At 36.0% G+C, this 13,063-nt stretch overlaps 1 protein-coding gene across 2 annotated transcripts in view; it reads left to right on the forward strand.

Annotated features, from left to right (window-relative positions):
• Positions 1-4,189: 4,189 nt before the first annotated feature.
• Positions 4,190-13,063, forward strand: part of LOC145684424 (uncharacterized) — a 41,975-nt gene continuing 33,101 nt past the window's right edge. The window contains exon 1 of one of the 2 annotated variants that reach the window (XM_081756787.1): positions 4,190-4,372. The gene's annotated coding sequence lies outside the window, so the exon portion shown is untranslated. The remainder of the gene's footprint in view (positions 4,373-13,063) is intronic. The other variant, XM_081756789.1, reaches the window with a different exon arrangement.

The following is a 13,063-nucleotide window of genomic DNA, read 5'->3' on the forward strand; positions in this document are numbered from 1 at the left end:
GACAAAAACAGCCCATGGACAAAAACCACGCAAGGAAGAAACAGCGCATGGACAAAAGCCGCGCAAGGACAAAAATAGCGCATGCAAATACAGCGTGGACAAAAATCATAGATGAACATTTTGCACTAGGCTCGCTTCCGCTCTAGCACACTTTTTCAACTGGGCTTGAGATCACTGGGGCTCGTGATCACTTACCTCAATTGGTCTCGCACTCACTCGAGCTTGCGCACACTTCCCTCAACCGGGCTCGAGCTCGCGATCACTTCTCTCAACTGGGCTCGCAATCACTTCCCTAAACTGGACTCGGTCTCATACGGGCTCGCACTCAGTTCTCTCGAGTAGTCTCCCACTCGCGTGGGTTTGCGCTCACTAATACTGAGTGAGCTCGCGTTCACTCGGACTTACGCTCACTTGGGCTGGCGCTAACCAATCCTAAGTTGGCTCGCGTTCACTCAGACTTGTGCTCATTTCTCTCAAGTAAGCTCACACTCATTTGGGCTCGCGCTCACTTTCCTCAACCAGGCGAGTTCGCGATCACGTCTCTTAACTGGACTCGCAATCATTTCCCCAAACTCGGCATGCGATCACGCGGGCTTGCACTCAATTCCCTCGAATTGGTTTGCGCTCACTAATTCTAAGTGGGCTCGCGTTCACTTCTCTCGTCTGAGCTCGCGCTAGTGATCACTTCTCTCAACTGGACTCGCGCTCACTCGGGCTCACAATCACTTCCCCAAACTGGGCTCGCATTCGCACTTACTTCTCTTGACTGGCATCACTCGCACTCGGACTCGCGCTCACTTATATAATTGAGGATCGGGCTCGCTCTCAATTACTTAGCCCTTGCCCAGCTGAGCACGAGTGGGCTCGAAAGCCCGAGCTCGTGAGTTTGGACACCTATGACAAAAACAGCGCATGCATGGCCCGCAATGCACATCCTTTCCCAAAGCAAACGTTGTACAATTCTTGATATCTCAATAAATAGTATTGCGTTTATACTTTTTTTTATTATGTTCTCTTTATAGATCAAATCATCTGTTCGGTTTTGTATATATACTGTATTGGTATACAGCCTTTTCCTTCATATCTGTTCCGTCTATCAAAATGAAACTTGGTACACTCATTTTTTAACTGCTCTAGTATTTTTTCAAGATACATTTAGATTGTGTGGTTGTGATGCTCCACCATTTCTTCGTATGTATCAAGAAGTGGAAATCAACTAAATTCGTTCTCCTTCACTTCTGAAAAGGTAAGCTCTTGGGACGCCATCTTAATAGAAAGTACAACTGAATAACACACCTGATTTGTTTTCGAAGAACAGGAGCTAAAGGGAAGCGGATGACCATCGACGAGCGCTTATTATCTAAAACTTCATATGTCAATGCTATGGAATTCAGCTAAAGAGATCTTCAATTAATAACGACGTTCAACAATCTCCCATCAGTAATAATACTTTAATATCCACAAATATACAGTATGGTAATGGAACTAAAGTTCACCCTGCATTTACAATAGATATCTATACGAAGTATATAGCATATGTGACATCAATAGCACGGTAGTTTCCTAACTATTCCTCTGAAATTCTGCATAACATCACAAGGTAGAGAATGACGAGAGTAACTACATTAATCTATCAACTCGAAGAATACTTTCCATATCATACATTAATCTTCTTAATTCATAATTCGTCGTTTCATATGATCCAATATTTTATAAAAATTATACATAATTACATCGTTGATTCATTCATATCGATTAAATCTCATGTTTGCAAAATTACTTATTCTTTTGCATTTCTTCCTTCAATTCATCGCATTGCAGTAGTAGTTGAATTAAAATATATAAATATATTATGGAGGAACAGCTTAAACTACATTAAGACGTGTGCTATGATAAATGTTTGATTAACATTTTACACACAAGGCATTACCAGCTCCTATTGTACAAAATTTAGATTGTTTTAGAAACTGCTACATAACATATTCCATAACATTTGACTATATAAGCTACTTTCAGATGTAATTTCAATTATTCATGGCAGTTTAAAAGTAAAGAATGATTCATAGGACAGAAATAATTTAAAACTTCATAATGTAACAACACTAACACTTTACAAACCAAGAATCACTAAGGAAAAATGTATATTCAATATTCAACATAACTTTCTTTTCTTCTACTCCCAATTTTCTATCCTACGACGTGACATTTCAAGGAAATGTCATGACTTCTTGCTTTCATAAGTTCTACCATATATAATATTTTAATATAACAATTTTGAAAAATAGCAAAGAACATAGAAAATAACTAATCAATAAATTAATATTACGAACAAAGAAAAGCAAATTAAGAAACAAAATGTAACGGTACTTTTGGGGCCGTTACATCTACGACCGCCACTAAAATAAAAATATGAAATATTTTTGGTTTAAACTTTAAACTTGTTAAACAAATGTTTAATCTCCCTACCGCTTATTTAACCACCAATCTAAATTCCGAACTACAGAACGCATCAATAAGATTAGTATTACTGAATAAGTCAGCAGTTTGATTCTTCTTCTCAAATCGATCCAACCGCTTCATAATATCTTGCACCGGTTGTTCTATCTCCTCTGCAATTTTATCAACTATTGACTTGTTCATGGTCTCAACATTTGAACTTTTAGTATTAACTTTCGCCTCTGGTTTCCACTAAATTTACTTCGTCCGGTTTGGAAAGCTTACAATCACTACTACAATTCTCCTTGCACACACTTAAATCGTGACAATTGTTTTCTCCCTGAGTGTCAGCACTCTTATTCGTTAATTCAGCATCTTTTTCTTTATCTAAACTAGGAGGCGATGCGTCCTCATGAGATAGCTCTTTATTTATTCCTTCACATTTATCAGTACATTTCTCTTCATTTGAGTCAGCAGTCTGTGCATCATCGGTCGATATCTTCTGTTGTATTTTATCATGATTCGAGGTTCCTTCCTTATTATGATAACTAACTTTCACCCTTTTTACAATTGTCATATTTTAATTAATAATGTCCCTTTGAATCATTCTTTCTTTTCCCGCCAGATTATATTAGTAGCTTAATTTTGCAAGTGAAATTTCCTCCCGCCGACATTCACTCCTTTCTTCAACCTTTAAGATCCTGGCTGGTAGTCTGCCATTTGTGGTTATACTTCAACATATTTGAATCATTGTCAGAAATGTAAAAGAAATCTTCCTGAAAAAGTGAAAATCATTTCTGTAGTTGATCGTAATGGTGACAAGTTGAAAGATGAAATCTCATCAGAGAATTGTTATAAAATGGCCAATAGGATGGACGGAAATACCAGTGATAGCGGAAGGAGTACTGCGTCAGCTAATACAAAAACTAACCCTTCAGAACCAACCAAATGCATCACCCTTCAGAACAAAGGAACCAATTTGTTTAACACTCTCTTCAGAGCAAGAGGACTCAACTAGAGATTAAAACAGTGAGTCAGGAATAAAATGCAATCCTTCTTTAGATAAAGAACATTCAGCGACTGATTACATCCATGACGATGAGCTAATCACTACGGATTATTGTGATGAACCTAGTTGTACATATGAGAGACAGAAAGAAGTTGAAGAAAGTGGAAGAGAATTAGCTATGGTAGGGATGATACATGGATCCGCGCCAAGTCAGTTGCATTTATTACAGTATCACAAAGTACGAACAGGATCGTATAAAGTAGAACCAAACGATAGAGTGGTTCTGTCGTCGGAAAGTGTACACGCTACTAGGAATGAACATGAAAGTATTGGTAATAGTGTTGCTGATGATGAACTCGATGATACTCAGAAACACAGTAAATTGTTACCTCAAAAAATTACCAGAAGATAGTAATGTTATTTTGAAACAAATATATGAAGCTCCTAAACTTGTGGAAGAATTGGACAGCAAAGAAACAAATGAAATACTTGTAAGAGCATATCCAAAAGAAGTAAACAGATATATAGGAAAGCAAATAAAAGGAGAAAAAGAATAGAACTAATAGAGCATCGAAAGAAGAAGAAAATGAAATTTTGTGGACTTGAGAAAGCAAAAGATAGTTGCATGTATCTGAAGAAGCCTGGACGGAACAAAGTGATGATGATGATTATGAATCCTAAGAGAAGAAGAAAAAAGAGGAGAATTTTGTGGCGTAAACGAAGTAGAATGAAAGAGAAAATAAAGAAGAAAGTACGTTGGGTGAATACCTGCAAGAAAGTTCGTTACGTGCGCCAAGATGTATACAAAAGAGAGAGAAAGAAAGAAGCACGTGAATTCGGATGGATGAAAAACTGGACTGACGTGAAAGAACTAATGAACTGGAAATTTCGGAAGAAATTTTGTGATATTACTCTTTCGGAGAAGAGGTGATCAACTTGGTAGTTAAGAGAGGAGCTGAATAATGTGTTCAACTTGCTTTGATGTATAAAATTTGATAATTATGTGTTTAATGTGTTGTGATCATATAATTTTGTTTATTTGTTGCTTGTTAATGATATCGATGCGACGGGTAAGTAGGAAAAGGGTACATTAGTTTTGAGTTGAATAGTTGAGAATCGGTTGAGTGACTTTACCATAGTACGCTTTTATCGTACTGAAGATCGTCTCAAATACGTATTATGAGTGTTAAATCTATAGGTAGTTCGTTTAATTTTATTGCTTGAAAAAATATATTATATATTTTTTTTTATTTGAAGACGGGGCAAACTGTAATGGACCAGTTTGATCCATTACAGCATTCTATGACCGGTTTGACCCATTACAGCATTTTATGTTATTTTTCTGTTTGTGCCCTTATTCTTCATATTTACCTGTCCCAAATATTATTACTTATTGTTAATACTGAACTAGAGTAATCAATTATACCAATCTTACCTTCACAGTAAAAGATGACGTAAAGTTTATCTGCACCATTGAAGTGCTGGCGAAATTGACAGTTAAATTAATGCCTGTTTTTTTATTCTTTTTCTTTGTTTGACAGTTGAAGTTTGATCTTTGTATGTTTTAAAAAATGTAGTTTTCGGCATATATAGAATGGGTGATTGAAGTGTGTTTGTGATACACACATTTTCTTGTAAAGTTGTAACTATATAGGCCTATATTTTTTTTTCTGGACATAGTGTAGTGTTGTAAATAATGTCCAGCTAAATCTAAATATCCGGAATCCGTAAGGATTCCGTGAATGGAGTATATTCCTTTCTCTTACTCTCACATTTGGTGTATATCATATCAGGAATTGCTGTTTAATTTTGTATTAGGTCAAACATATAGCGATAGCAGTCACAGTTGTAATATCGATTGTCAGGTGCTAATTCTTCTGTATAATGCGTTGACTTGATCCATTAATGTAATTTTATGTTTGATGGGTTTCATGTTGTTAGAGGAGATCCTTTATGATATATCCTGCGATGATGATGATTAATTATCTATATATATAAAAGAGAACGTACAAATCCTTTGTTAGCTCATCACGCTAATACGGCTGAACCAATTTCTTTCATTTTTGGGGGGTTATTAAGATTTGGACCCTAGATGGTTTTTATCATATCACTTTAATTTTCAATTACCAGTGTCTTGAGATAATTGACCATTCAAGTGTCCATAACGTACAAATCCTTTGTTAGCTCATCATAGCTAAATCTAACCGTATTTATATGCAACCCACATGACCGTGTCACTCGGCGGGTTAACATAAATGACAGGCGATATAATGTTAACATTTACTGCAATCTTCTATGGTTTTTATCATATCACTTGAAAGCGAAAAAGTAAAAATTATCTAAGTAACAAAGTTTATTGCGTTCCGGGGTGACCCCAGCGAAGCGGGGTGAACGCTGCTAGTAATATATATAAATATTTGATGATGTGGATCAATGAATAAAAATATGAAATAAGCTATGATAATTATGTGTATTGTATACGTAAAATGATGATTCTCCTTAGGCACTTGATGGCTGATGACGAATGTAAATGTGAGTTGTACGTCACGCATCCCTTAAATATATCTTTAGCGTCTTACCTGTATTTAATCGTATGTAGAATCAGAAACTGTTATCGACCTGAACCTAATGGGGCTAATAGAGAGTGATCTATTTATATCGTAAGTTGCTTAAACTATTTTATTTTCCATCTGCAACTACAAGTATTCCTGATATGTTGATATTACATGGTTTCCTCTGGGACTACTCCAGAGGGGGCCAAATTTGATGGGAGATATTTTTGGAGGGAAATTTTTCCAATTCCCCGTTCTAAAATACGTTATGGGCGCCAATACATACCACCTGTTTCCAGAGAACTTGTTTCATGCTGAAGAGAATGAACTATAAAGCATGACTTTCCAACGAACAGTATTGATGCAATATCTTTTTCACTGCGAGTCTAAATTTTTTTATGCTAACACAATTAATGGGCTCCAGGGACTTATTCCATTGTCCATTAATCCTAACTTTTAGTGCATGTGCATATTTTTGTTATGTTCATCAAATGGACTAGGTTTGATTCGGATGTCCGGACAACACATTCATGTATCACAGACTACAATACGCACATATCCTTTGTATGTGTTCATGTATGCTCCTTGTGAGATTTGCATGTCATTTGAATACGACAATGTGGATACTGGATTGTGCTTCCGTTCCGACACATTTTTTTTATTAAAGGATACAAGGGTATAAAGGTTATGTTTATAAAGGCAGTATTTGGGGGACAAAGTTCCATGCAAATAGCGTAAAACTTGTTATATACTTATTCCTAGAGGGTTATCAACCAATTGTGTACAATTGTATAAGACACATACATACGTAACTAGTAGGCCTACATATAGTGAAAGCCATATGTCTTAAAACCACGCACCAAGTTTTGCAAGCTACTCATTACAAGCACTTTTTGCATCTATTACGGTTTATACCGAGGTGAGCTGAAAGGCTATAGTCGAGGTGCGTCCGTAGGGAAGAGGATAATTTGCGATGGTTGTTATACGTGTAAGCGATTAGGGTTTACTCGAGCAGAAGGTTCTATGAAATAGAAAAAATGATGTGAAGCCCTACATTTTTCGTGACGGAATGAGAGTGTGAATATAAGTCAATGACAGCATATTGAAATGAATTTTAAGTGATGATGACAGTGACGACGCTAGAGGGGGGGCAAGGGGGGCGAGCGCCCCCCTAGTAGCTACTTCTGCCCCCCTGACTGCCACCTAGACTGCCCCTCCCAGACTCCTACAATCTTTAAACATTCTACATGTAGCATTTTATATCAGTATCATAACCAATCTCATTGACAGATTGTAGTCTACTTTCCACGCATTTACTTTGCGGCAGATTAGTCCTCAATCTTTCTCCTTTGAGCGTCTGGGTATGCACGCATATTTCTGTTTTCTAATTTAGCGCTTTTTGAGGTAAATTTTAGTTATACTTCTTTCTTATGATTTTTAATTATTGTGCCTAGCGAACAATAGTAGATTTGGTCGATTTGTTTTCTTCTTATTGGATCAACTTCGATTGGAAACAAAAGAAAGGTAAAACCAGTACGTAACTTGTTTGCATTTATCCAGGTTTGAAGTTTTCAGTTTCATATTTTGTTTTATTTCAAGTTCTATAGGCCCTACTTCTTTTTTTCTGAAACGTTATTCTCGGCTTTCAGTATTCAGAGGATGTGCTTATAACAGCTTAGTTTGCAACTACCATGGCTTAATTTTTTGAAGAAGATAAAAAGAGTTGTGTTTTCTCTTCCTGCAAATGATAATAATAAATTTATGGAATTAAATTGATTCCCAATAAAACATAATGTCAGAGTGCTGATCTTTAGTTAGTAATCGGTTTATACTAGTGCTCCCTTACTAATTTTGTTTGAAGGTACTGATGTGACGTCTACCATATTGACTAGGAACTGCTGAAAAATTCGTAGCCCAACCCAGAAGGAGTGCACGTGGAATGGTGAAGTTTTACTTCTTCTACACTTCCCCCGAGAGTCAATATACTACCTTGTGCAATGCTCCAGTTTTTACAGAAAAGTTAAAAAATCTGAAGATTTCCTCGCACCACTGTTCGTAGTACTATCCCTATCAGATCTAAAATGGCATCCTTTCACCTGTTATTTAAGTTTGGGAAATAAGTCACGTAATAGTTAGACGGAGCTAAATCTGTGGAATAAGAATGATGATCTAGACATTGAAATCCTAGATTATGCAATGTCAGTTGTGTTCGCAGGGGCTTGATGAACAGGTGTATTCTCCTGAAGGAACAAATTCCTTTCTTTTCATTTTCCGCGGCGTTGAACTTTGAATTTTTCTTTCAGTTTTGTAAGTAATATAGAGATTCTGGATTAAATATTTGACCGTTGCGGAGGTATTCTATGAGTAAGACTCCATACTTATCCCAGAAGAATGTTGCAAACAGTTTCTTAACCTACTTCTGTTTCTTGAACTTCTTGGGGAGATGGAGAAATGAGTTCTACTACTCCATTGACTGTTGTTTCGATTCAGGATCATAGTGGTACAACCATATGTAATCTATGGTTACTATTTGTGAGCGAAATTGATAAGCATTACGGTCAAATTGGAAGAAGACTTCTCTTAATGACGTCAATCTTTTATTCTCCTGACAGATATTTTGGGAACACATTATGCCGAGAACTTACGCATACCCAAGCCATTCTGAATTATGCTACCGACGAGTTCCAAAGAAATGCCCAGAACCTCTGACACAAGTTTTGCTGAGAAGGTAAAAACTGAGAAAGCGGGGTGCAGCCAGACTTCAGACTATAATAAGTATATCGCACTTTACACTTTAAAAAGTATATAAATAATAGCTTATATTATTTTTGTCACTCAAAAACTGGAGTGGCCTAGGTCCTCCGGCCCCGGGCTATATCCACCACTGGCTGAAATGCTGTAATTTTCAAGAATAATGTCACAAATTGCATCCATGATTTCGGGCAGAGTCATTGCTTTTAATCATCCTGGATGTAACGCATAATTTGTTGAAAAATCGTCACGTTTATACTAAGCCACTTACTTCTTCACCACTGTATAACGGAGGAGAGTCTGGTGGTGTTTCACTGATTTACTAATTAATTTACTTCGATGACTTTCCTTGGTGGAACAAAAATGTTATAATAGTTAGGATCTGGATGTTTGTGAAATTATCTGTTTGGGCACACATAATCACTTCAGAGGCCTAAGAAACAATAAGAATTTCATTATTAATATGAAAATTTGGATTTGTACATACAGAGAGATGTTTTTCTAAACTACGGTTTCATTTTTCTACCTACTACCTACACTCCTTTTGTATTGGACTACGACATTTTCAGCAGCTTCTCGTAAATTCTCTCTCTCTCTCTCTCTCTCTATATATATATATATATATATATATATATATATATATATATATATATATATATGTAGAGAGAGAGAGAGAGAGAGAGAGAGAGACGTATTATATAGTACTAGAATGTGTTACTTGTAGCATACGCGAAAGTAATTCAATTTCTGTTTAGGCTTCAAAAGTTTCATTAAAAAATATTTCATGTGCAGACATTACTTATTTGTTAGCTACAAATTTTACTTGAAATAAGTTTAATTTATAATCATATAGGTCTAATATGAAAACAGCAACGAAATACACAATGTAATGTAAAACAAGTCAAACGTAATAAATATGTCATTTTTGGTATGGCAAATAGCCGCCCCCCTGAAAATGTATCTGCCCCTCCTTTGCCCCCCTAGGAACTTAAAGCTGGCGTCGTCACTGGATGATGAACGTATTGTAGTGTAAGTGTGCTCTTCCACTATCCTCCTATATACGTATACCCCCATCGCTAACGCATCTGCTCCAGATGGACGCACCCGCTCGCTACTCTCGGGCTCACCCTGATGCACTCCTACCCTAATTCAGGTAGCATTCGTGCTTTTGGAAGTATAGCACAAGTTGATTCGTGTCTTATGAAATGTAGTTCTTATGCCATACGTCCACACTGTATTTATACTGAGCCATCCTGAACTCAATCTGCAAGCAGTAATGGAGCTCTTCATTTAGTGCACGCTCTGCTAAATGAAATGAAAAGCTCTAACCTGATCTGAAAATGTAAGAAATGTGTCAAAATTTGGTAGAAGTGTCTATTCGAATAACGCTCAAATGAGTACAAAAAATATGCATCAATCTGTAATAGGTGTTCGTTAGAACCTAGTTTTCCATTATAATTGCATAATTATGAACCATACTTCTTAACACTATTTCCATTATCACAGAGCACATTGCTCGCTTACTTTAAGCAATTACAGCACAAAACAGGATGTTGTTGTTTTCCCACTTGTCTTTCCTTATGCCCACACCATTATCACTAATGTGCCTGTTTCCGAGGGGAAAATCACGGGTGATTTCTCTTATTGTGCTCTGCTTGGAATCGGAATAAATGCAAAGTTTGCTTGTGTTGGGCACTTAGCACACATTCGTGCATGGTTTTCGCACTTACCGGTATTTATTTATAACATATAAGTTTGCAAGCATATTATAAATTTGTACGCGACTGGTGGACAGGTAAGAAACCAAGAATGCAGAAAACGTTAGATCATAAATGGAAAAATGGATGGTAGCGCTCCTCTACTTTACCTATGCTAACTGGGAAATGTAGGCACACACCAACAGGGAAAAGGATGTAAAAGACATTAGAATATCATATTCACGATGAAATGTATAGTTATAATTATTGAATCCATTTTCCCCATCAGTGATTATGCCAGAAGGTTTTTTTTTTTTTTTTTTTTTTTTTGTGGTGGCGAATTTCAATATACTGGGGATGAAATGTATTAGTAATGAAAATACTGGGAATCCACATTGAGCGCGATAGGTTATGTGGTCCCGAGCGAATGTTATGATTATCGGTGAGAAATCCTCCTCGGTTGATCCATCAAGTCATCACTAGTCCCCTGAAATGAATTCTTAAGCTAATTTACAATCTAATCTAAAATCTGCAACCAATATGGTAACACCAAGTATTACTCGCTTATTTTATTTCAGATAGAAGTTGTTAGTCCACTTTTAGATCTTCAATATTTGTACTTGCAAAAGCAAAATAATCCTGCAATTTTCTTTCAGGAATTTGTATATATTTTAAAATTGGTTGCCATCAAAATATGTCATTTATTATCTCTTAATCAGCATAACGAATCCGGTAAACTCATTAACATACACAAATATTTTGTTAGCACGGAGCATATCCATTTTATACAAAAACGCCTGCTACCGGCTAGCAATGGGTGCGTTGGAGAACCCCTAGCCATCCCCTAGACTTACGAGGAGGTTGCGGGCTTGTTTGACCCTGCGGGAAAACACTGCAATGCAAATTATCACGTGTCCCGTACTAGCCCCTAAGTAGCCCGCAGAATATTCATTCATTTTTTATTCATCCATGTCGTACATTATTGGTCAGAGACCAGTACATAGGACTTGTCAAATAATAAGAAGACATTTCATTATAATTGATATTACATTATTTTACAAACTATCACCCAAGTGTTCATTAATATGATAATACATTTTGTTACACAAAAAATTAAATAGTTCATTTTTGAAATTTCGTATGTTTTTGATATCCTTCAAATAATTTCGGAGCTTATTAAACAACTTAGCAGACATAGGAAGAACACTTCTTTTGGTGCACGCATAGTTTTGGTATGCTGTGAATATGTTATTCTTTTGTCGTGTGTTGTATGAATGTACATCGTCAACATGAAGAAAACTACCTTCATTTCTCTTTACATATATGATACTTTTGTATATGTACAGACAAGGCACAGTTAAAATTTTATTTGACTGAAAGACCCTTTTGCATGAGGACCTTGGTGATAGATTAAAAATAGACCTTATTGTCTTTTTCTGTAGACGAAAAGTAGTAACACTGGAATAGGAGGCTCCCCAGAAAATTATTCCGTAATTTAACAAGGATTGAAACTTACCATAGTACAATAACAGCAAAGTTTCTTTTGACACTGAACCAAGTAGTCTATAAATGACAAAACAGATACGGCTTAATTTGCTGTTTAGCTCAGTAATATGTACATCCCATGTAAGCTTATTGCTTATTGTTACACCTAAAAAGTTAGTGGATTTTGAATAGTCTACATCAGTTGAATTTATCACAATGGGAGGTACTGTTCGAGGTGTACAAGAGTAATGAAAAATTAGTGCTTTTTTTGGCATTTATCAGCAGTTGATTCTGAGATGTCCATTCTATCAAACGCTCCACAGTTTGTTTTAATTTACTTTCTAGTTCAACTGTATTGTAAGCTGTTACAAGAACATCTACATCGTCAGCATATAGTACAATATGTTGGGGATACATATATTGAACAAGATCATTTATGTAAAATAAAAAAAGAATTGGCCCAAGAATTGAGCCTTGAGGAACCCAGCAGAGATAGTAGCAGTTTTAGATGAAAATGTGATTTGCTTATTGTTAATTATTTTTTGTATTTTTACTACTTGTTTTCTGTTTGTCAGGTACGAGCGAAACCGTTCATATACTACACCCCCAATTACCATATTACTGGAGTTTTGCCAGTAGAAGAGAATGTTGAACACTGTCGAATGCCTTGGAGAAATCAACAAATAAACCTACTGCATATTTTCCCTTATCAAGTACTGTAGAAACCTCTTTAATAAAGTTCAACAACGCTGTATCGATTGATTTGTTTTTCTGGAAACCATGTTGAGAAGACGAGATTAGGTTATGGCAGGATATAAAACTTCTCAAGCGCGATAACAATGCATATGGCCAATAGACAAACTTATACCTAGTGTATTGGAAAACTGCTTCCAAAAAGAAACTCATTCTCAGGGGTAAACAACCTCTTATTAATTTCTTCATGAAAAAACATACCCCAAATTGTAGGGTTGTAAATGACATATAAATTTATTGCCTAATCAGTTTTTGAGATTCTTTTCGGAAAAGAATTCACTCTCAAAAATAGCATTCTAGAGTACTTATAGCATAATGTAGAACTATTTATGAATATAAACCACATAGCTTTATCATTTCTTTTGAAAATCAATAAAGAA

The sequence above is a fragment of the Thermobia domestica genome, chromosome 4 (assembly GCF_964235325.1).
Source record: "Thermobia domestica chromosome 4, izTheDome1.hap1.1, whole genome shotgun sequence".
In the NCBI taxonomy this organism is placed as follows: domain Eukaryota; kingdom Metazoa; phylum Arthropoda; class Insecta; order Zygentoma; family Lepismatidae; genus Thermobia; species Thermobia domestica.